This window comes from Phalangium opilio, unplaced genomic scaffold (assembly GCF_054372755.1).
Source record: "Phalangium opilio isolate 3A_F unplaced genomic scaffold, DU_Popi_V2 ptg000360l_1, whole genome shotgun sequence".
NCBI lineage: Eukaryota > Metazoa > Arthropoda > Arachnida > Opiliones > Phalangiidae > Phalangium > Phalangium opilio.
Genome location: NW_028324230.1, coordinates 1,846,105 through 1,867,329, shown reverse-complemented (window position 1 = coordinate 1,867,329; position 21,225 = coordinate 1,846,105). Strand labels below are relative to the sequence as shown.

The following is a 21,225-nucleotide window of genomic DNA, read 5'->3' as shown; positions in this document are numbered from 1 at the left end:
GCGCTCCGCTGTTATTCAAAAGGTTGGTGGTTCGAGCCCAACCGGGAGCGGTGTTGTGGGATCTCAAATGTAACGTTTAAATTCAGAGTTTTTCCACAATACCTGACGAACATGTAATTTTTGGGCTTCCGTGGCTCAATGGTTAGCGCGTTTGGCTGTTAACCAATAGGTTGGTGGTTCGAGCCCACCCGGGATCGGTGTTGTGGGGTCTTAGATGTAGCGTAAAAAGTCAAAACTTTTCCACAATACGTGACAACCATTTAGTTTCTGAGCTTCCGTGGCTCAATGGTTAGCGCGTTCGGCTGTTAACCAATAGGTTGGTTGTTCAAGCCCACCCGGGAGAGGTGTTGTGGGATCTCAAATGTCACGAATAGAGCCATAGTTTTTCCACAATACCTGACGACCATATAATTTTTGGGCTTCCGTGGCGCAATGGTTAGCACGCTCAGCTGTTATTCAAAAGGCTGGTGATTCGAGCCCACCCGGGAGCGGTGTTGTGAGGTCTCAGGTGTAGCGTAAAAAGTCATAGCTTTTCCACAATACCTGACAAGCATTTAATTTCTGAGCTTCCGTGGCTCAATGGTTAGCGCGTTCGGCTGTTAACCAATAGGTTGGTGGTTCGAGCCCACCCGGGAGCGGTGTTGTGGGATCTCAAATGTCACGTATAATGCCAAAGTTTTTCCACAATACCTGACGACCAAATAATTTTTGGGCTTCCGTGGCGCAATGGTTAGCGCGCTCCGCTGTTATTCAAAATGTTGGTGGTTCGAGCCCATTCGGGAGCGGTGTTGTGAGGTCTCAAATGTAACGTTTAAATTCAGAGTTTTTCCACAATACCTGACGACCATATAATTTTTGGGCTTCCGTGGCGCAATGGTTAGCGCGCTCCGCTGTTATTCAAAAGGTTGGTGGTTCGAGCCCAACCGGGAGCGGTGTTGTGGGATCTCAAATGTAACGTTTAAATTCAGAGTTTTTCCACGATACCTGACGAACATGTAATTTTTGGGCTTCCGTGGCTCAATGGTTAGCGCGTTTGGCTGTTAACCAATAGGTTGGTGGTTCGAGCCCACCCGGGAGCGGTGTTGTGGGATCTCAAATGTCACGTATAATGCCAAAGTTTTTCCACAATACCTGACGACCAAATAATTTTTGGGCTTCCGTTCCGCAATGGTTAGCGCGCTCCGCTGTTATTCAAAAGGTTGGTGGTTCGAGCCCATTCGGGAGCGGTGTTGTGAGGTCTCAAATATAACGTTTAAATTCAGAGTTTTTCCACAATACCTGACGAACATGTAATTTTTGGGCTTCCGTGGCTCAATGGTTAGCGCGTTTGGCTGTTAACCAATAGGTTGGTGGTTCGAGCCCACCCGGGAGCGGTGTTGTGGGGTCTTAGATGTAGCGTAAAAAGTCAAAACTTTTCCACAATACGTGACAACCATTTAGTTTCTGAGCTTCCGTGGCTCAATGGTTAGCGCGTTTGGCTGTTAACCAATAGGTTGGTTGTTCAAGCCCACCCGGGAGAGGTGTTGTGGGATCTCAAATGTCACGAATAGAGCCATAGTTTTTCCACAATACCTGACGACCATATAATTTTTGGGCTTCCGTGGCGCAATGGTTAGCACGCTCAGCTGTTATTCAAAAGGCTGGTGATTCGAGCCCACCCGGGAGCGGTGTTGTGAGGTCTCAGGTGTAGCGTAAAAAGTCATAGCTTTTCCACAATACCTGACAACCATTTAATTTCTGAGCTTCCGTGGCTCAATGGTTAGCGCGTTCGGCTGGTAACCAATAGGTTGGTGGTTCGAGCCCACCCGGGAGCGGTGTTGTGGGATCACAAATGTCACGTATAAAGCCAAAGTTTTTCCACAATACCTGACGACCATATAATTTTTGGGCTTCCATGGCGCAATGGTTAGCGCGCTCCGCTGTTATTCAAAAGGTTGGTGGTTCGAGCCCACCCGGGAGCGGTGTTGTGAGGTCTCAGATTTAGCGTAAAAAGTCATAGCTTTTCCACAATACCTGACAACCATTTAATTTCTGAGCTTCCGTGGCTCAATGGTTAGCGCGTTCGGCTGTTAACCAATAGGTTGGTGGTTCGAGCCCACCCGGGAGCGGTGTTGTGGGATCTCAAATGTCACGTATAAAGCCAAAGTTTTTCCACAATACCTGACGACCAAATAATTTTTGGGCTTCCGTGGCGCAATGGTTAGCGCGCTCCGCTGTTATTCAAAATGTTGGTGGTTCGAGCCCATTCGGGAGCGGTGTTGTGAGGTCTCAAATGTAACGTTTAAATTCAGAGTTTTTCCACAATACCTGACGACCATATAATTTTTGGGCTTCCGTGGCGCAATGGTTAGCGTGCTCCGCTGTTATTCAAAAGGTTGGTGGTTCGAGCCCAACCGGGAGCGGTGTTGTGGGATCTCAAATGTAACGTTTAAATTCAGAGTTTTTCCACAATACCTGACGAACATGTAATTTTTGGGCTTCCGTGGCTCAATGGTTAGCGCGTTCGGCTGTTAATCGAAAGGTTGGTGGTTAGAGCCCACCCCTGAGAGGTGTTGTGGGGTTTTAGATGTAGCGTTAAAAGTCAAAACTTTTCCACAATACATGACAACCATTTAGTTTCTGAGCTTCCGTGGCTCAATGGTTAGCGCGTTCGGCTATTAGCCAATAGGTTGGTGGTTCGAGCCCACTCGGGAGAGGTGTTGTGGGATCTCAAATGTCACGTATAAAGCCATAGTTTTTCCACAATACCTGACGACCATATAATTTTTGGGCTTCCGTGGCGCAATGGTTAGCGCGCTCTGCTGTTATTCAAAAGGTTGGTGGTTCGAGCCCACCCGGGAGCGGTGTTGTGGGATCTCAAATGTCACGTATAAAGCCAAAGTTTTTCCACAATACCTGACGACCAAATAATTTTTGGGCTTCCGTGGCGCAATGGTTAGCGCGCTCCGCTGTTATTCAAAAGGTTGGTGGTTCGAGCCAACAACCTTTCGGTTAACAGCCGAACGCGCTAACCATTGAGCCACGGAAACTCAGAAATTAAATGATCGGCAGGTATTGTGGAAAAACTTTGACTTTTTATGTTACATCTGAGACCTCACAACACCGCTCCCGTATGGGCTCGAACCAACAACATTTCGGTTAACAGCCGAACGCGCTAACTATTGCGCCACGGAAGCCCAAAAATTAAATGGTCTTCAGGTATTATGGAAAAACTTTGACTTTTTACGTTATTTATCACAAAACACACCAACGTTTCCGGGTGGGCTCGAACTAGCAATCTTTCGGTTAACAGCCGAACGCGCTAACCATTGTGCCACGGAAGTTTAGAAAATTGATTGTCGTCAGGTATTGTAGAAAAACTTTGACTTTTTACGTTACATCTGAGACAACACGACACCGCTCCCGGGTGGGCTCGAACCACCAACCTTTTGATAAACAGCTGAACGCGCTAACCATTGCGCCACGGAAGCCCAAAAATTAAATGGTCGTCAGGTATTATGGAAAAACTTTGACTTTTTACGTTATTTATACCAAAACACACCAACGTTCCCGGGTGGGCTCGAACTAGCAATCTTTCGGTTAACAGCCGAACGCGCTAACCATTGTGCCACGGAAGTTTTGAAAATGAATTGTCGTCAGTATTGTAGAAAAACTTTGACTTTTTATGTTACATCTGAGGCCTCACAACTCCGCTCCTGGGTGGGCTCGAACCACCAACCTTTCGGTTAACAGCCGAACGCGCTAACCATTGAGCCACGGAAACTCGGAAATTAAATGATCGGCAGGTATTGTGGAAAAACTTTGACTTTTTATGTTACTTCTGAGACCTCACAACTCCGCTCCCGGTTGGGCTCGAACCACCAACCTTTTGATTAACAGCTGAACGCGCTAACTATTGCGCCACGGAAGCCCAAAAATTAAATGGTCTTCAGGTATTATGGAAAAACTTTGACTTTTTACGTTATTTATCACAAAACACACCAACGTTCCCGGGTGGGCTCGAGCTAGCAATCTTTCGGTTAACAGCCGAAAGCGCTAACCATTGTGCCACGGAAGTTTTGAAAATAAATTATCGTCAGGTATTGTGGAAAAACTTTGACTTTTTATGTTACATCTGAGACCAAACAACTCCGCTCCCGGTTGGACTCGAACCACCAACCTTTTGATTAACAGCTGAACGCGCTAACTAAAGCGCGCACGGAAGCCCAAAAATTAAATGGTCTTCAGGTATTATGGAAAAACTTTGACTTTTTACGTTATTTATCACAAAACACACCAACGTTCCCGGGTGGGCTCGAACTAGCCATCTTTCGGTTAACAGCCGAACGTGCTAACCATTGTGCCACGGAAGTTTAGAAAATAAATTGTCGTCAGGTATTGTAGAAAAACTTTGACTTTTTACGTTACATCTGACACAACACAGCACCGCTCCCGGATGGGCTCGAACCACCAACCTCTCGGTTAACAGCCGAAAGCGCTAACCATTGAGCCACGGAAACTCAGAAATTAAATGATCGGCAGGTATTGTGGAAAAACTTTGACTTATTATGTTACATCTGAGACCTCACAACTCTGCTCCCGGTTGGGCTGAACCACCAACCTTTTTACTAACAGCTGAACGCGATAACCATTGCGCCACGGAAGTCAAAAATTAAATGGTCTTCAGGTATTATGGAAAAACTTTGACTTTTTACGTTATTTATCACAAAACACACCAACGTTCCCGGGTGGGCTCGAACTAGCAATCTTTCGGTTAATAGCCGAACGCGCTAACCATTGTGTCACGGTAGTTTTGAAAATAAATTGTCGTCAGTATTGTAGAAAAACTTTGACTTTTTATATTACATTTGAGGCCTCACAACTCCGCTCCAGGGTGGGCTCGAACCACCAACCTTTCGGTTAACAGCCGAACGCGCTAACCATTGAGCCACGGAAACTCAGAAATTAAATGATCGGCAGGTATTTTGGAAAAACTTTGACTATTTATGTTACATCTGAGACCTCACAACACCGCTCCCGTATGGGCTCGAACCAACAACCTTTCGGTTAACAGCCGAACGCGCTAACCATTGCGCCACGGAAGCCCAAAAATGAAATGATCGGCAGGTATTGTGGAAAAACTTTGACTTTTTATGTTACTTCTGAGACCTCACAACACCGCTCCCGTATGGGCTCGAACCAACAACCTTTCGGTTAACAGCCGAACGCGCTAACCATTGCGCCACGGAAGCCCAAAAATTAAATGGTCGTCAGGTATTGTGGAAAAACTTTGGATTTATACGTTACATTTGAGATTCCACAACACCGCTCCCGGGTGGGCTCGAACCACCAACCTATTGGTTAACAGCCGAACGCGCTAACCATTGTGACACGGACGCCCAAAAATTAAATGGTCGTCAGGTATTATGGAAAAACTTTGACTTTGGTTAGCGCGTTCGGCTGTTAACCAATAGGTTGGTGGTTCGAGCCCACCCGGGAGCGGTGTTGTGGGATCTCAAATGTCACGTATAAAGCCAAAGTTTTTCCACAATACCTGACGACCAAATAATTTTTGGGCTTCCGTGGCGCAATGGTTAGCGCGCTCCGCTGTTATTCAAAATGTTGGTGGTTCGAGCCCATTCGGGAGCGGTGTTGTGAGGTCTCAAATGTAACGTTTAAATTCAGAGTTTTTCCACAATACCTGACGACCATATAATTTTTGGGCTTCCGTGGAGCAATGGTTAGCGCGCTCCGCTGTTATTTAAAAGGTTGGTGGTTCGAGCCCAACCGGGAGCGGTGTTGTGGGATCTCAAATGTAACGTTTAAATTCAGAGTTTTTCCACAATACCTGACGAACATGTAATTTTTGGGCTTCCGTGGCTCAATGGTTAGCGCGTTTGGCTGTTAACCAATAGGTTGGTGGTTCGAGCCCACCCGGGAGCGGTGTTGTGGGGTCTTAGATGTAGCGTAAAAAGTCAAAACTTTTCCACAATACGTGACAACCATTTAGTTTCTGAGCTTCCGTGGCTCAATGGTTAGCGCGTTCGGCTGTTAACCAATAGGTTGGTTGTTCAAGCCCACCCGGGAGAGGTGTTGTGGGATCTCAAATGTCACGAATAGAGCCATAGTTTTTCCACAATACCTGACGACCATATAATTTTTGGGCTTCCGTGGCGCAATGGTTAGCACGCTCAGCTGTTATTCAAAAGGCTGGTGATTCGAGCCCACCCGGGAGCGGTGTTGTGAGGTCTCAGGTGTAGCGTAAAAAGTCATAGCTTTTCCACAATACCTGACAACCATTTAATTTCTGAGCTTCCGTGGCTCAATGGTTAGCGCGTTCGGCTGGTAACCAATAGGTTGGTGGTTCGAGCCCACCCGGGAGCGGTGTTGTGGGATCACAAATGTCACGTATAAAGCCAAAGTTTTTCCACAATACCTGACGACCATATAATTTTTGGGCTTCCATGGCGCAATGGTTAGCGCGCTCCGCTGTTATTCAAAAGGTTGGTGGTTCGAGCCCACCCGGGAGCGGTTTTGTGAGGTCTCAGATTTAGCGTAAAAAGTCATAGCTTTTCCACAATACCTGACAACCATTTAATTTCTGAGCTTCCGTGGCTCAATGGTTAGCGCGTTCGGCTGTTAACCAATAGGTTGGTGGTTCGAGCCCACCCGGGAGCGGTGTTGTGGGATCTCAAATGTCACGTATAAAGCCAAAGTTTTTCCACAATACCTGACGACCATATAATTTTTGGGCTTCCGTGGCGCAATGGTTAGCGCGCTCCGCTATTATTCAAAAGGTTGGTGGTTCGAGCCCAACCGGGAGCGGTGTTGTGGGATCTCAAATGTAACGTTTAAATTCAGAGTTTTTCCACAATACCTGACGAACATGTAATTTTTGGGCTTCCGTGGCTCAATGGTTAGCGCGTTTGGCTGTTAACCAATAGGTTGGTGGTTCGAGCCCACCCGGGAGCGGTGTTGTGGGGTCTTAGATGTAGCGTAAAAAGTCAAAACTTTTCCACAATACGTGACAACCATTTAGTTTCTGAGCTTCCGTGGCTCAATGGTTAGCGCGTTCGGCTGTTAACCAATAGGTTGGTTGTTCAAGCCAACCCGGGAGAGGTGTTGTGGGATCTCAAATGTCACGAATAGAGCCATAGTTTTTCCACAATACCTGACGACCATATAATTTTTGGGCTTCCGTGGCGCAATGGTTAGCACGCTCAGCTGTTATTCAAAAGGCTGGTGATTCGAGCCCACCCGGGAGCGGTGTTGTGAGGTCTCAGGTGTAGCGTAAAAAGTCATAGCTTTTCCACAATACCTGACAACCATTTAATTTCTGAGCTTCCGTGGCTCAATTGTTAGCGCGTTCGGCTGGTAACCAATAGGTTGGTGGTTCGAGCCCACCCGGGAGCGGTGTTGTGGGATCACAAATGTCACGTATAAAGCCAAAGTTTTTCCACAATACCTGACGACCATATAATTTTTGGGCTTCCATGGCGCAATGGTTAGCGCGCTCCGCTGTTATTCAAAAGGTTGGTGGTTCGAGCCCACCCGGGAGCGGTGTTGTGAGGTCTCAGATTTAGCGTAAAAAGCCATAGCTTTTCCACAATACCTGACAACCATTTAATTTCTGAGCTTCCGTGGCTCAATGGTTAGCGCGTTCGGCTGTTAACCAATAGGTTGGTGGTTCGAGCCCACCCGGGAGCGGTGTTGTGGGATCTCAAATGTCACGTATAAAGCCAAAGTTTTTCCACAATACCTGACGACCAAATAATTTTTGGGCTTCCGTGGCGCAATGGTTAGCGCGCTCCGCTGTTATTCAAAATGTTGGTGGTTCGAGCCCATTCGGGAGCGGTGTTGTGAGGTCTCAAATGTAACGTTTAAATTCAGAGTTTTTCTACAATACCTGACGACCATATAATTTTTGGGCTTCCGTGGCGCAATGGTTAGCGTGCTCCGCTGTTATTCAAAAGGTTGATGGTTCGAGCCCAACCGGGAGCGGTGTTGTGGGATCTCAAATGTAACGTTTAAATTCAGAGTTTTTCCACAATACCTGACGAACATGTAATTTTTGGGCTTCCGTGGCTCAATGGTTAGCGCGTTCGGCTGTTAACCGAAAGGTTGGTGGTTAGAGCCCACCCGGGAGAGGTGTTGTGGGGTTTTAGATGTAGCGTTAAAAGTCAAAACTTTTCCACAATACATGACAACCATTTAGTTTCTGAGCTTCCGTGGCTCAATGGTTAGCGCGTTCGGCTATTAGCCAATAGGTTGGTGGTTCGAGCCCACTCGGGAGAGGTGTTGTGGGATCTCAAATGTCACGTATAAAGCCATAGTTTTTCCACAATACCTGACGACCATATAATTTTTGGGCTTCCGTGGCGCAATGGTTAGCGCGCTCCGCTGTTATTCAAAAGGTTGGTGGTTCGAGCCAACAACCTTTCGGTTAACAGCCGAACGCGCTAACCATTGAGCCACGGAAACTCAGAAATTAAATGATCGGCAGGTATTGTGGAAAAACTTTGACTTTTTATGTTACATCTGAGACCTCACAACACCGCTCCCGTATGGGCTCGAACCAACAACATTTCGGTTAACAGCCGAACGCGCTAACTATTGCGCCACGGAAGCCCAAAAATTAAATGGTCTTCAGGTATTATGGAAAAACTTTGACTTTTTACGTTATTTATCACAAAACACACCAACGTTTCCGGGTGGGCTCGAACTAGCAATCTTTCGGTTAACAGCCGAACGCGCTAACCATTGTGCCACGGAAGTTTAGAAAACTGATTGTCGTCAGGTATTGTAGAAAAACTTTGACTTTTTACGTTACATCTGAGACAACACGACACCGCTCCCGGGTGGGCTCGAACCACCAACCTTTTGATAAACAGCTGAACGCGCTAACCATTGCGCCACGGAAGCCCAAAAATTAAATGGTCGTCAGGTATTATGGAAAAACTTTGACTTTTTACGTTATTTATACCAAAACACACCAACGTTCCCGGGTGGGCTCGAACTAGCAATCTTTCGGTTAACAGCCGAACGCGCTAACCATTGTGCCACGGAAGTTTTGAAAATGAATTGTCGTCAGTATTGTAGAAAAACTTTGACTTTTTATGTTACATCTGAGGCCTCACAACTCCGCTCCTGGGTGGGCTCGAACCACCAACCTTTCGGTTAACAGCCGAACGCGCTAACCATTGAGCCACGGAAACTCAGAAATTAAATGATCGGCAGGTATTGTGGAAAAACTTTGACTTTTTATGTTACTTCTGAGACCTCACAACTCCGCTCCCGGTTGGGCTCGAACCACCAACCTTTTGATTAACAGCTGAACGCGCTAACTATTGCGCCACGGAAGCCCAAAAATTAAATGGTCTTCTGGTATTATGGAAAAACTTTGACTTTTTACGTTATTTATCACAAAACACACCAACGTTCCCGGGTGGGCTCGAACTAGCCATCTTTCGGTTAACAGCCGAACGTGCTAACCATTGTGCCACGGAAGTTTTGAAAACAAATTATCGTCAGGTATTGTGGAAAAACTTTGACTTTTTATGTTACATCTGAGACCAAACAACTCCTCTCCCGGTTGGACTCGAACCACCAACCTTTTGATTAACAGCTGAACGCGCTAACTAAAGCGCGCACGGAAGCCCAAAAATTAAATGGTCTTCAGGTATTATGGAAAAACTTTGACTTTTTACGTTATTTATCACAAAACACACCAACGTTCCCGGGTGGGCTCGAACTAGCCATCTTTCGGTTAACAGCCGAACGTGCTAACCATTGTGCCACGGAAGTTTAGAAAATAAATTGTCGTCAGGTATTGTAGAAAAACTTTGACTTTTTACGTTACATCTGACACAACACAGCACCGCTCCCGGATGGGCTCGAACCACCAACCTCTCGGTTAACAGCCGAAAGCGCTAACCATTGAGCCACGGAAACTCAGAAATTAAATGATCGGCAGGTATTGTGGAAAAACTTTGACTTCTTATGTTACATCTGAGACCTCACAACTCTGCTCCCGGTTGGGCTGAACCACCAACCTTTTTACTAACAGCTGAACGCGATAACCATTGCGCCACGGAAGTCAAAAATTAAATGGTCTTCAGGTATTATGGAAAAACTTTGACTTTTTACGTTATTTATCACAAAACACACCAACGTTCCCGGGTGGGCTCGAACTAGCAATCTTTCGGTTAACAGCCGAACGCGCTAACCATTGTGTCACGGTAGTTTTGAAAATAAATTGTCGTCAGTATTGTAGAAAAACTTTGACTTTTTATATTACATTTGAGGCCTCACAACTCCGCTCCAGGGTGGGCTCGAACCACCAACCTTTCGGTTCACAGCCGAACGCGCTAACCATTGAGCCACGGAAACTCAGAAATTAAATGATCGGCAGGTATTGTGGAAAAACTTTGACTTTTTATGTTACATCTGAGACCTCACAACACCGCTCCCGTATGGGCTCGAACCAACAACCTTTCGGTTAACAGCCGAACGCGCTAACCATTGCGCCACGGAAGCCCAAAAATGAAATGATCGGCAGGTATTGTGGAAAAACTTTGACTTTTTATGTTACTTCTGAGACCTCACAACACCGCTCCCGTATGGGCTCGAACCAACAACCTTTCGGTTAACAGCCGAACGCGCTAACCATTGCGCCACGGAAGCCCAAAAATTAAAGGGTCGTCAGGTATTGTGGAAAAACTTTGGATTTATACGTTACATTTGAGATTCCACAACACCGCTCCCGGGTGGGCTCGAACCACCAACCTATTGGTTAACAGCCGAACGCGCTAACCATTGTGACACGGAAGCCCAAAAATTAAATGGTCGTCAGGTATTATGGAAAAACTTTGACTTTTTACGTTATTTATACCAAAACACAATAACGTTCCCGGGTGGGCTCGAACTAGCAATCTTTCGGTTAACAGCCGAACGCGCTAACCATTGTGCCACGGAAGTTTTGAAAATAAATTATCGTCAGGTATTGTGGAAAAACTTTGACTTTTTATGTTACATCTGAGACCTCACAACTCTGCTCCCGTTTGGGCTGAACCACCAACCTTTTTACTAACAGCTGAACGCGCTAACCATTGCGCCACGGAAGTCAAAAATTAAATGGTCTTCAGGTATTGTAGAAAAACTTTGACTTTTTACGTTACATCTGACGCACCACAGCACCGTTCCCGGTTGGGCTCGAACCACCAACCTTTTGATTAGCAGCTGAACGCGCAAACCATTGCGCCACGTAAGCCCAAAAATTCAATGGTCGTCAGGAATTATGGAAAAACTTTGACTTTTTACGTTATTTATACCAAAACACACCAACGTTCCCGAGTGGGCTCGAACTAGCAATCTTTCGGTTAAACGGCGAACGTGCTAACCATTGTGCCACGGAAGTTTAGAAAATAAATTGTCGTCAGGTATTGTAGAAAAACTTTGACTTTTTACGTTACATCTGACACAACACAGCACCGCTCCCGGATGGGCTCGAACCACCAACCTCTCGGTTAACAGCCGAAAGCGCTAACCATTGAGCCACGGAAACTCAGAAATTAAATGATCGGCAGGTATTGTGGAAAAACTTTGACTTCTTATGTTACATCTGAGACCTAACAACTCTGCTCCCGGTTGGGCTGAACCACCAACCTTTTTACTAACAGCTGAACGCGATAACCATTGCGCCACGGAAGTCAAAAATTAAATGGTCTTCAGGTATTATGGAAAAACTTTGACTTTTTACGTTATTTATCACAAAACACACCAACGTTCCCGGGTGGGCTCGAACTAGCAATCTTTCGGTTAACAGCCGAACGCGCTAACCATTGTGTCACGGTAGTTTTGAAAATAAATTGTCGTCAGTATTGTAGAAAAACTTTGACTTTTTACGTTACATCTGACGCACCACAGCACCGTTCCCGGGTGGGCTCGAACCACCAACCTTTTGATTAGCAGCTGAACGCGCTAACCATTGCGCCACGTAAGCCCAAAAATTCAATGGTCGTCAGGAATTATGGAAAAACTTTGACTTTTTACGTTATTTATACCAAAACACACCAACGTTCCCGAGTGGGCTCGAACTAGCAATCTTTCGGTTAAACGGCGAACGCGCTAACCATTGTGCCATGGAAGTTTAGAAAATAAATTGTCGTCAGGTATTGTAGAAAAACTTTGACTTTTACGTTACATCTGACACAACACAACACCGCTCCCGGGTGGGCTCGAACCACCAACCTTTCGGTTAACAGCCGAACGCGCTAATCATTGCGCCACGGAAGCCCAAAAATTAAATGGTCGTCAAGTATTATGGAAAAACTTTGACTTTTTACGTTATTTATACCAAAACACACCAACGTTCCCGGGTGGGCTCGAACTAGTAATCTTTCGGTTAACAGCCGGACGCGCTAACCATTGTGCCACGGAAGTTTAGAAAAAAATTCTCGTCAGGTATTCTAGAAAAACCTTGACTTTTTACGTTACATCTGAGACAACACAACACCGCTCCCGGGTGGGCTCGAACCACCAACCTTTCGGTTAACAGCCGAACGCACTAACCATTGAGCCACGGAAACTCAGAAATTAAACGATCGGCAGGTATTGTGGAAAAACTTTGACTTTTTATGTTACATCTGAGGCCTCACAACTCCGCTCCCGGGTGGGCTCGAACCACTAACCTTTCGGTTAATAGCCGAACGCGCTAACCATTGAGCCACGGAAACTCAGAAATTAAATGATCGGCTGGTATTGTGGAAAAACTTTGACTTTTTATGTTACATCTGAGACCTCACAACTCCGCTCCCGGTTGGGCTCGAACCACCAACCTTTTTACTAACAGCTGAACGCGCTAACAATTGCGCCACGGAAGCCCAAAAATTAAACGGTCGTCAGGTATTATGGAAAAACTTTGACTTTTACGTTATTTATCACAAAACACACCAACGTTCCCGGGTGGGCTCGAACTAGCAATCTTTCGGTTAAACGGCGAACGCGCTAACCATTGTGCCATGGAAGTTTAGAAAATAAATTGTCGTCAGGTATTGTAGAAAAACTTTGACTTTTACGTTACATCTGACACAACACAACACCGCTCCCGGGTGGGCTCGAACCACCAACCTTTCGGTTAACAGCCGAACGCGCTAATCATTGCGCCACGGAAGCCCAAAAATTAAATGGTCGTCAAGTATTATGGAAAAACTTTGACTTTTTACGTTATTTATACCAAAACACACCAACGTTCCCGGGTGGGCTCGAACTAGTAATCTTTCGGTTAACAGCCGGACGCGCTAACCATTGTGCCACGGAAGTTTAGAAAAAAATTCTCGTCAGGTATTCTAGAAAAACCTTGACTTTTTACGTTACATCTGAGACAACACAACACCGCTCCCGGGTGGGCTCGAACCACCAACCTTTCGGTTAACAGCCGAACGCACTAACCATTGAGCCACGGAAACTCAGAAATTAAACGATCGGCAGGTATTGTGGAAAAACTTTGACTTTTTATGTTACATCTGAGGCCTCACAACTCCGCTCCCGGGTGGGCTCGAACCACTAACCTTTCGGTTAATAGCCGAACGCGCTAACCATTGAGCCACGGAAACTCAGAAATTAAATGATCGGCTGGTATTGTGGAAAAACTTTGACTTTTTATGTTACATCTGAGACCTCACAACTCCGCTCCCGGTTGGGCTCGAACCACCAACCTTTTTACTAACAGCTGAACGCGCTAACAATTGCGCCACGGAAGCCCAAAAATTAAACGGTCGTCAGGTATTATGGAAAAACTTTGACTTTTACGTTATTTATCACAAAACACACCAACGTTCCCGGGTGGGCTCGAACTAGCAATCTTTCGGTTAAACGGCGAACGCGCTAACCATTGTGCCATGGAAGTTTAGAAAATAAATTGTCGTCAGGTATTGTAGAAAAACTTTGACTTTTACGTTACATCTGACACAACACAACACCGCTCCCGGGTGGGCTCGAACCACCAACCTTTCGGTTAACAGCCGAACGCGCTAATCATTGCGCCACGGAAGCCCAAAAATTAAATGGTCGTCAAGTATTATGGAAAAACTTTGACTTTTTACGTTATTTATACCAAAACACACCAACGTTCCCGGGTGGGCTCGAACTAGCAATCTTTCGGTTAACAGCCGAACGCGCTAACCATTGTGCCACGGAAGTTTAGAAAATAAAATGTCGTCAGGTATTGTAGAAAAACTTTGACTTTTTACGTTACATCTGACACAACACAACACCGCTCCCGGCTGGGCTCGAACCACCAACCTTTCGGTTAACAGCCGATCGTGCTAACAATTGAGCCAAGGAAACTCAGGTGTTAAATGATCGGCAGGTATTGTGGAAAATCTTTGACTTTTTATGTTACATCTGAGGCCTCACAACTCCGCTCCCGGGTGGGCTCGAACCACCAACCTTTCGGTTAACAGCCGAACGCGCTATTTGTGATAAATAACGTAAAAATTCAAAGTTTTTCCACAATACCTGACGATAATTTATTTTCAAAACTTCCGTGGCTCAATGGTTAGCGCGTTCGGCTGTTAACCGAAACGTTGGTGGTTCGAACCCACCCGGGAGCGGTGTTGTGTTGTCTCAGATGTAACGTAAAAAGTCAAAGTTTTTCTACAATACCTGACGACAATTCATTTTCTAAACTTCCGTGGCACAATATTTAGCGCGTTCGACTGTTAACCGAAAGATTGCTAGTTCGAGCCCATCCGGGAACGTTGGTGTGTTTTGGTATAAATGACGTAAAAAGCCAAAGTTTTTCCATAATACCTGACGACCATTTAATTTCTGAGTTTCCGTGGCTCAATGGTTAGCGCGTTCGGCTGTTAACCGAAAGGTTGGTGGTTCGAGCCCACCCGGGAGCGGTGTTGTGTTGTCTCAGATGTTACGTAAAAAGTCAAAGTTTTTTTATATACCTGACGACAATTTTTTTCTAAACTTCCGTGGCACAATGGTAAGCGCGTTCGGCTGTTAACCGAAAGATTGCTAGTTCGAGCCCACCCGGGAACGTTGGTGTGTTTTGTGATAAATAACGTAAAAAGTCAAAGTTTTTCCATAATACCTGACGACTATTGTGGAAAAATTTTGGATTTATACGTTACATTTGAGATTGCAAAACACCGCTCCCGGGTGGGCTCGAACCACCAACCTTTCGGTTAACAGCCGAACGCGCAAACCATTGAGCCACGGACACTCAGAAATTAAATGATCGGTAGGTATTGTGGAAAAACTTTGACTTTTTATGTTACTTCTGAGACCTCACAACTCCGCTCCCGGTTGGGCTCGAACCACCAACCTTTTGATTAACAGCTGAACGCGCTAACTATTGCGCCACGGAAGCCCGAAAATTAAATGGTCTTCAGGTATTATGGAAAAACTTTGAATTTTACGTTATTTATCACAAAACACACCAACGTTCCCGGGTGGGCTCGAACTAGCAATCTTTCGGTTAACAGCCGAACGCGCTAACCATTGTGCCACGGAGGTTTAGAAAATAGATTGTCGTCAGGTATTGTAGAAAAACTTTGACTTTTTACGTTACATCTGAGACAACACAACACCGCTCCCGGGTGGGCTCGAACCACCAACCTTTTGATTAACAGCTGAACGCGCTAACCATTGCGCCACGGAAGCCCAAAAATTAAATGGTCGTCAGGTATTATGGAAAAACTTTGACTTTTTACGTTATTTATACCAAAACACACCAACGTTCCCGGGTGGGCTCGAACTAGCAATCTTTCGGTTAACAGCCGAACGCGCTAACCATTGTGCCACGGAAGTTTTGAAAATAAATTGTCGTCAGTATTGTAGAAAAACTTTGACTTTTTACGTTATTTATACCAAAACACACCAACGTTCCCGGGTGGGCTCGAACTAGCAATCTTTCGGTTAACAGTCGAACGCGCTAACCATTGTTCCACGGAAGTTTTGAAAATAAATTGTCGTCAGTATTGTAGAAAAACTTTGACTTTTTATGTTACATCTGAGGCCTCGCAACTCCGCTCCCGGGTGGGCTCGAACCACCAAACTTTCGGTTAACAGCCGAACGCGCTTACCATTGAGCCACGGAAACTCAGAAATTAAATGATCGGCAGGTATTGTGGAAAAACTTTGACTTTTTATGTTACTTCTGAGACCTCACAACTCCGCTCCCGGTTGGGCTCGAACCACCAACCATTTGATTAACAGCTGAACGCGCTAACTATTGCGCCACGGAAGCCCAAAAATTAAATGGTCTTCAGGTATTATGGAAAAACTTTGACTTTTTACGTTATTTATCACAAAACACACCAACGTTCCCGGGTGGGCTCGAACTAGCAATCTTTCGGTTAACAGCCGAACGCGCTAACCATTGTGCCACGGAAGTTTAGAAAATTGATTGTCGTCAGGTATTGTAGAAAAACTTTGACTTTTTACGTTTCATCTGAGACAACACGACACCGCTCCCGGGTGGGCTCGAACCACCAACCTTTTGATAAACAGCTGAACGCGCTAACCATTGCGCCACGGAAGCCCAAAAATTAAATGGTCGTCAGGTATTATGGAAAAACTTTGACTTTTTACGTTATTTATACCAAAACACACCAACGTTCCCGGGTGGGCTCGAACTAGCAATCTTTCGGTTAACAGCCGAACGCGCTAACCATTGTGCCACGGAAGTTTTGAAAATAAATTGTCGTCAGTATTGTAGAAAAACTTTGACTTTTTATGTTACATCTCAGGCCTCGCAACTCCGCTCCCGGGTCTGCTCGAACCACCAACCTTTCGGTTAACAGCCGAACGCGCTAACCATTGAGCCACGGAAACTCAGAAATTAAATGATCGGCAGGTATTGTGGAAAAACTTTGACTTTTTATGTTACTTCTGAGACCTCACAACTCCGCTCCCGGTTGGGCTCGAACCAACAACCTTTTGATTAACAGCTGAACGCGCTAACTATTGCGCCACGGAAGCCCAAAAATTAAATGGTCTTCAGGTATTATGGAAAAACTTTGACTTTTTACGTTATTTATCACAAAACACACCAACGTTCCCGGGTGGGCTCGAACTAGCAATCTTTCGGTTAACAGCCGAACGCGCTAACCAATGTGCCACGGAAGTTTAGAAAGTTGATTGTCGTCAGGTATTGTAGAAAAACTTTGACTTTTTACGTTTCATCTGAGACAACACGACACCGCTCCCGGGTGGGCTCGAACCACCAACCTTTTGATAAAGAGCTGAACGCGCTAACCATTGCCCCACGGAAGCCCAAAAATTAAATGGTCGTCAGGTATTATGGAAAAACTTTGACTTTTTACGTTATTTATACCAAAACACACCAACGTTCCCGGGTGGGCTCGAACTAGCAATCTTTCGGTTAACAGCCGAACGCGCTAACCATTGTGCCACGGAAGTTTTGAAAATAAATTGTCGTCAGTATTGTAGAAAAACTTTGACTTTTTATGTTACATCTGAGGCCTCACAACTCCGCTCCTGGGTGGGCTCGAACCACCAACCTTTCGGTTGACAGCCGAACGCGCTAACCATTGAGCCACGGAAACTCAGAAATTAAATGATCGGCAGGTATTTTGGAAAAACTTTGATTTTTTATGTTACTTCTGAGACCTCACAATGTTGAATCCGGCGATCCACAACAAGCCTGGTCATTTAGACTTAAATAATAATTGAAGTAATGGTTTTCCCCACTGGGGTTTTCCCAGGACCTTTTTTCCCATAAGCAGAAGCTATGGGTTTTTATGGTCCAAATTTAGTTAGATATAGCTTAGTTAAGGTTAAGGTTAAGTTAAGATTTACTTATAGTGAATACTTATGTTTGATATGTTTTATATGTAAAGACTTTTAAGAATAACATTGTACTATAAACCAAAATAAGAACTGTCGTAGAGCACGGCTTGTAATTGCTAAGAAATACTGTCCTATTGTAAAGGCTATAGTAATGCATTTGAAAGGATCGACGGATGGTTTTTGTTACTAGTGTGTTAAAAGGCCCTCTGGCCCTGTAAAGTCATAAAACTTAGGAGTGACGAATTATGGGTAGCGCTCGCTTGGTAACAATAATAGGGGTAAAAACTTGAACTTTGTGTAAAAACTAGCAAAAGCAAAGCATGAGTAGAACGTATTGGACTCTTGATGGAGAAAGAGCGCTTGTTACCATCGGGCAATATAGATCGCAAACCGACTCTGCCGAGAGAGGTTGTAAAAGAAAGACTTAGAAACTTTAGTTAAACGGACGTGTTTTCAAGGAAAATTATTGTAATGATATCTTGATTTAAGTATGATTTGATAAGACAATACAGTAATTAAAGAAAATATTGATGATTGCATTTGGAGCTTCTTCGTTATTGAAATAAAGACATACACATAAGTTAGGGATTTAGATCGGTGTTTCAGTCCGCCGATGTGATATCAGGAATTATCACAAACTCTTATGTTGGGATGGAAGTCGCAACATAAAATGGTGCCGAAACCCGGGATTAATTACGCGCCCGGGACTAATTACGTGCTCGGGATAAATTACGTTCTCGGGAAAAATTACGTCAATTGGACAATTATGTGAAAAATGTTTCGCATCGACGTTTCACGGCCAGAAAAGCATATTTTGAGTATTTCTTAACTATTTTCAAATATAACCACTGAAGCCGTTATTTTTGTACATTTTACTTTAATTCAAGCAAATGTAACGACATTCAATCAAAAAACTGTTAAAATTCAATTTTCAATAAGAAATCGTAGTCACGGATTTTGTATCTTGAAGAAAAAAAACATGCGATTTTTTCGGTACATTTTTGAATGCATTTTTTTCTGGACAAATTTTTTACCGAATTCAGCTTAATTCTCTATAAAATACTCCTTAAAAGTGATTTCATCTCGATTGAACAATAAATAAAAATGTACCTCGATTTTTAATAACATTTTCAAAATCGACGTTTCACGGCCGGAAAAGCATATTTTGAGTATTTCTTAACTATTTTCAAATATAGCCACTGAAGCCGTTATTTTTGTACTTTTTGCTTTAATTCAAGCAAATGTAACGATAGTCATTCAAAAAACTGTTAATATTCAATTTTCAACAAGAAATCGTTTTCACGGATTTTGTATCTTGAAGAAAAAAAACATGCGATTTTTTCGGTACATTTTTGAATGCATTTTTTTCTGGACAAATTTTTGACCGAATTCAGCTTAATTCTCTATAAAATACTCCTTAAAAGTGATTTCATCTCGATTGAACAATAAATAAAAATGTACCTCGATTTTTAATAACATTTTCAAAATCGACGTTTCACGGCCAGAGAAGCATATTTTGAGTATTTCTTCACTATTTTCAAATTTAACCACTGAAACCATAATTTTTGTACTTTTTGCTTTAATTCAAGCAAATGTAACGATATTCATTCAAAAAACTGTTAAAATTCAATTTTCAACAAGAAATCGTTGTCACGGATTTTGTATCTTCAAGAAAAAAAACATGCGATTTTTTCGGTACATTTTTAAATGCATTTTTTTCTGGACAAATTTTTGACCGAATTCAGCTTAATTCTCTATAAAATACTCCTTAAAAGTGAGTTCATCTCGATTGAACAATAAATAAAAATGTACCTCGATTTTTAATAACATTTTCAAAATCGACGTTTCACGGCCAGCGAATCATGTTTTGAGTATTTCTTCACTATTTTCAAATTTAACCACTGAAACCATAATTTTTGTACTTATTGCTTTAATTCAAGCAAATGTAACGATATTCATTCAAAAAACTGTTAAAATTCAATTTTCAACAAGAAATCGTTGTCACGGATTTTGTATCTTGAAGAAAAAAAACATGCGATTTTTTCGGTACATTTTTAAATGCATTTTTTTCTGGACAAATTTTTGACCGAATTCAGCTTAATTCTCTATAGAATACTCCTTAAAAGTGATTTCATCTCGATTGAACAATAAATAAAAATGTACTTCGATTTTTAATAACATTTTCAAAATCGACGTTTCACGGCCAGAAAAGCATATTTTGAGTATTTCTTAACTATTTTCAAATATAACCACTGAAGCCGTTATTTTTGTACATTTTGCTTTAATTCAAGAAAATGTAACGATATTCATTCAAAAAACTGTTAAAATTCAATTTTCAACAAGAAATCGTTGTCACGGATTTTGTATCTTGAAGAAAAAAAACAAGCGATTTTTTCGGTACATTTTTGAATGCATTTTTTTCTGGACAAATTTTTGACCGAATTCAGCTTAATTCTCTATAAAATACTCCTTAAAAGTTAGTTCATCTCGATTGAACAATAAATAAAAATGTACCTCGATTTTTAATAACATTTTCAAAATCGACGTTTCACGGCCAGAGAAGCATATTTTGAGTATTTCTTCACTATTTTCAAATTTAACCACTGAAACCATAATTTTTGTACTTTTTGCTTTAATTCAAGCAAATGTAACGATATTCATTCAAAAAACTGTTAAAATTCAATTTTCAACAAGAAATCGTTGTCACGGATTTTGTATCTTGAAGAAAAAAAACATGCGATTTTTTCGGTACATTTTTAAATGCATTTTTTTCTGGACAAATTTTTGACCGAATTCAGCTTAATTCTCTATAAAATACTCCTTAAAAGTGATTTCATCTCGATTGAACAATAAATAAAAATGTACTTCGATTTTTAATAACATTTTCAAAATCGACGTTTCACGGCCAGAAAAGCATATTTTGAGTATTTCTTAACTATTTTCAAATATAACCACTGAAGCCGTTATTTTTGTACATTTTGCTTTAATTCGAGCAAATGAAACGAAATTCAATCAAAAAACTGTTAAAATTCAATTTTCAACAAGAAATCGTTGTCACGGATTTTGTATCTTGAAGAAAAAAAACATGCGATTTTTTCGGTACATTTTTAAATGCATTTTTTTCTGGACAAATTTTTGACCGAATTCAGCTTAATTCTCTATAGAATACTCCTTAAAAGTGATTTCATCTCGATTGAACAATAAATAAAAATGTACTTCGATTTTTAATAACATTTTCAAAATCGACGTTTCACGGCCAGAAAAGCATATTTTGAGTATTTCTTAACTATTTTCAAATATAACCACTGAAGCCGTTATTTTTGTACATTTTGCTTTAATTCAAGAAAATGTAACGATATTCATTCAAAAAACTGTTAAAATTCAATTTTCAACAAGAAATCGTTGTCACGGATTTTGTAT

The 21,225-nt window shown here is 42.9% G+C and overlaps 6 non-coding genes across 6 annotated transcripts; 2 read left to right on the top strand and 4 right to left on the bottom strand.

Annotated features, from left to right (window-relative positions):
• The first annotated feature begins 1,741 nt into the window (after positions 1-1,741).
• TRNAT-GGU (transfer RNA threonine (anticodon GGU)) lies at positions 1,742-1,814 on the top strand. Its single transcript has one exon. It is a non-coding gene; the product is annotated as a tRNA-Thr (tRNA).
• Positions 1,815-6,290: 4,476 nt separating this feature from the next.
• On the top strand, positions 6,291-6,363 carry TRNAT-GGU (transfer RNA threonine (anticodon GGU)). The gene has a single exon. It is a non-coding gene; the product is annotated as a tRNA-Thr (tRNA).
• A 3,932-nt stretch (positions 6,364-10,295) lies between these two features.
• Positions 10,296-10,368, bottom strand: TRNAH-GUG (transfer RNA histidin (anticodon GUG)). Its single transcript has one exon. It is a non-coding gene; the product is annotated as a tRNA-His (tRNA).
• Positions 10,369-12,640: 2,272 nt separating this feature from the next.
• TRNAN-AUU (transfer RNA asparagine (anticodon AUU)) lies at positions 12,641-12,713 on the bottom strand. Its single transcript has one exon. It is a non-coding gene; the product is annotated as a tRNA-Asn (tRNA).
• Positions 12,714-13,519: 806 nt separating this feature from the next.
• TRNAN-AUU (transfer RNA asparagine (anticodon AUU)) lies at positions 13,520-13,592 on the bottom strand. Its single transcript has one exon. It is a non-coding gene; the product is annotated as a tRNA-Asn (tRNA).
• A 3,896-nt stretch (positions 13,593-17,488) lies between these two features.
• TRNAD-GUC (transfer RNA aspartic acid (anticodon GUC)) lies at positions 17,489-17,561 on the bottom strand. Its single transcript has one exon. It is a non-coding gene; the product is annotated as a tRNA-Asp (tRNA).
• Positions 17,562-21,225: the final 3,664 nt, after the last annotated feature.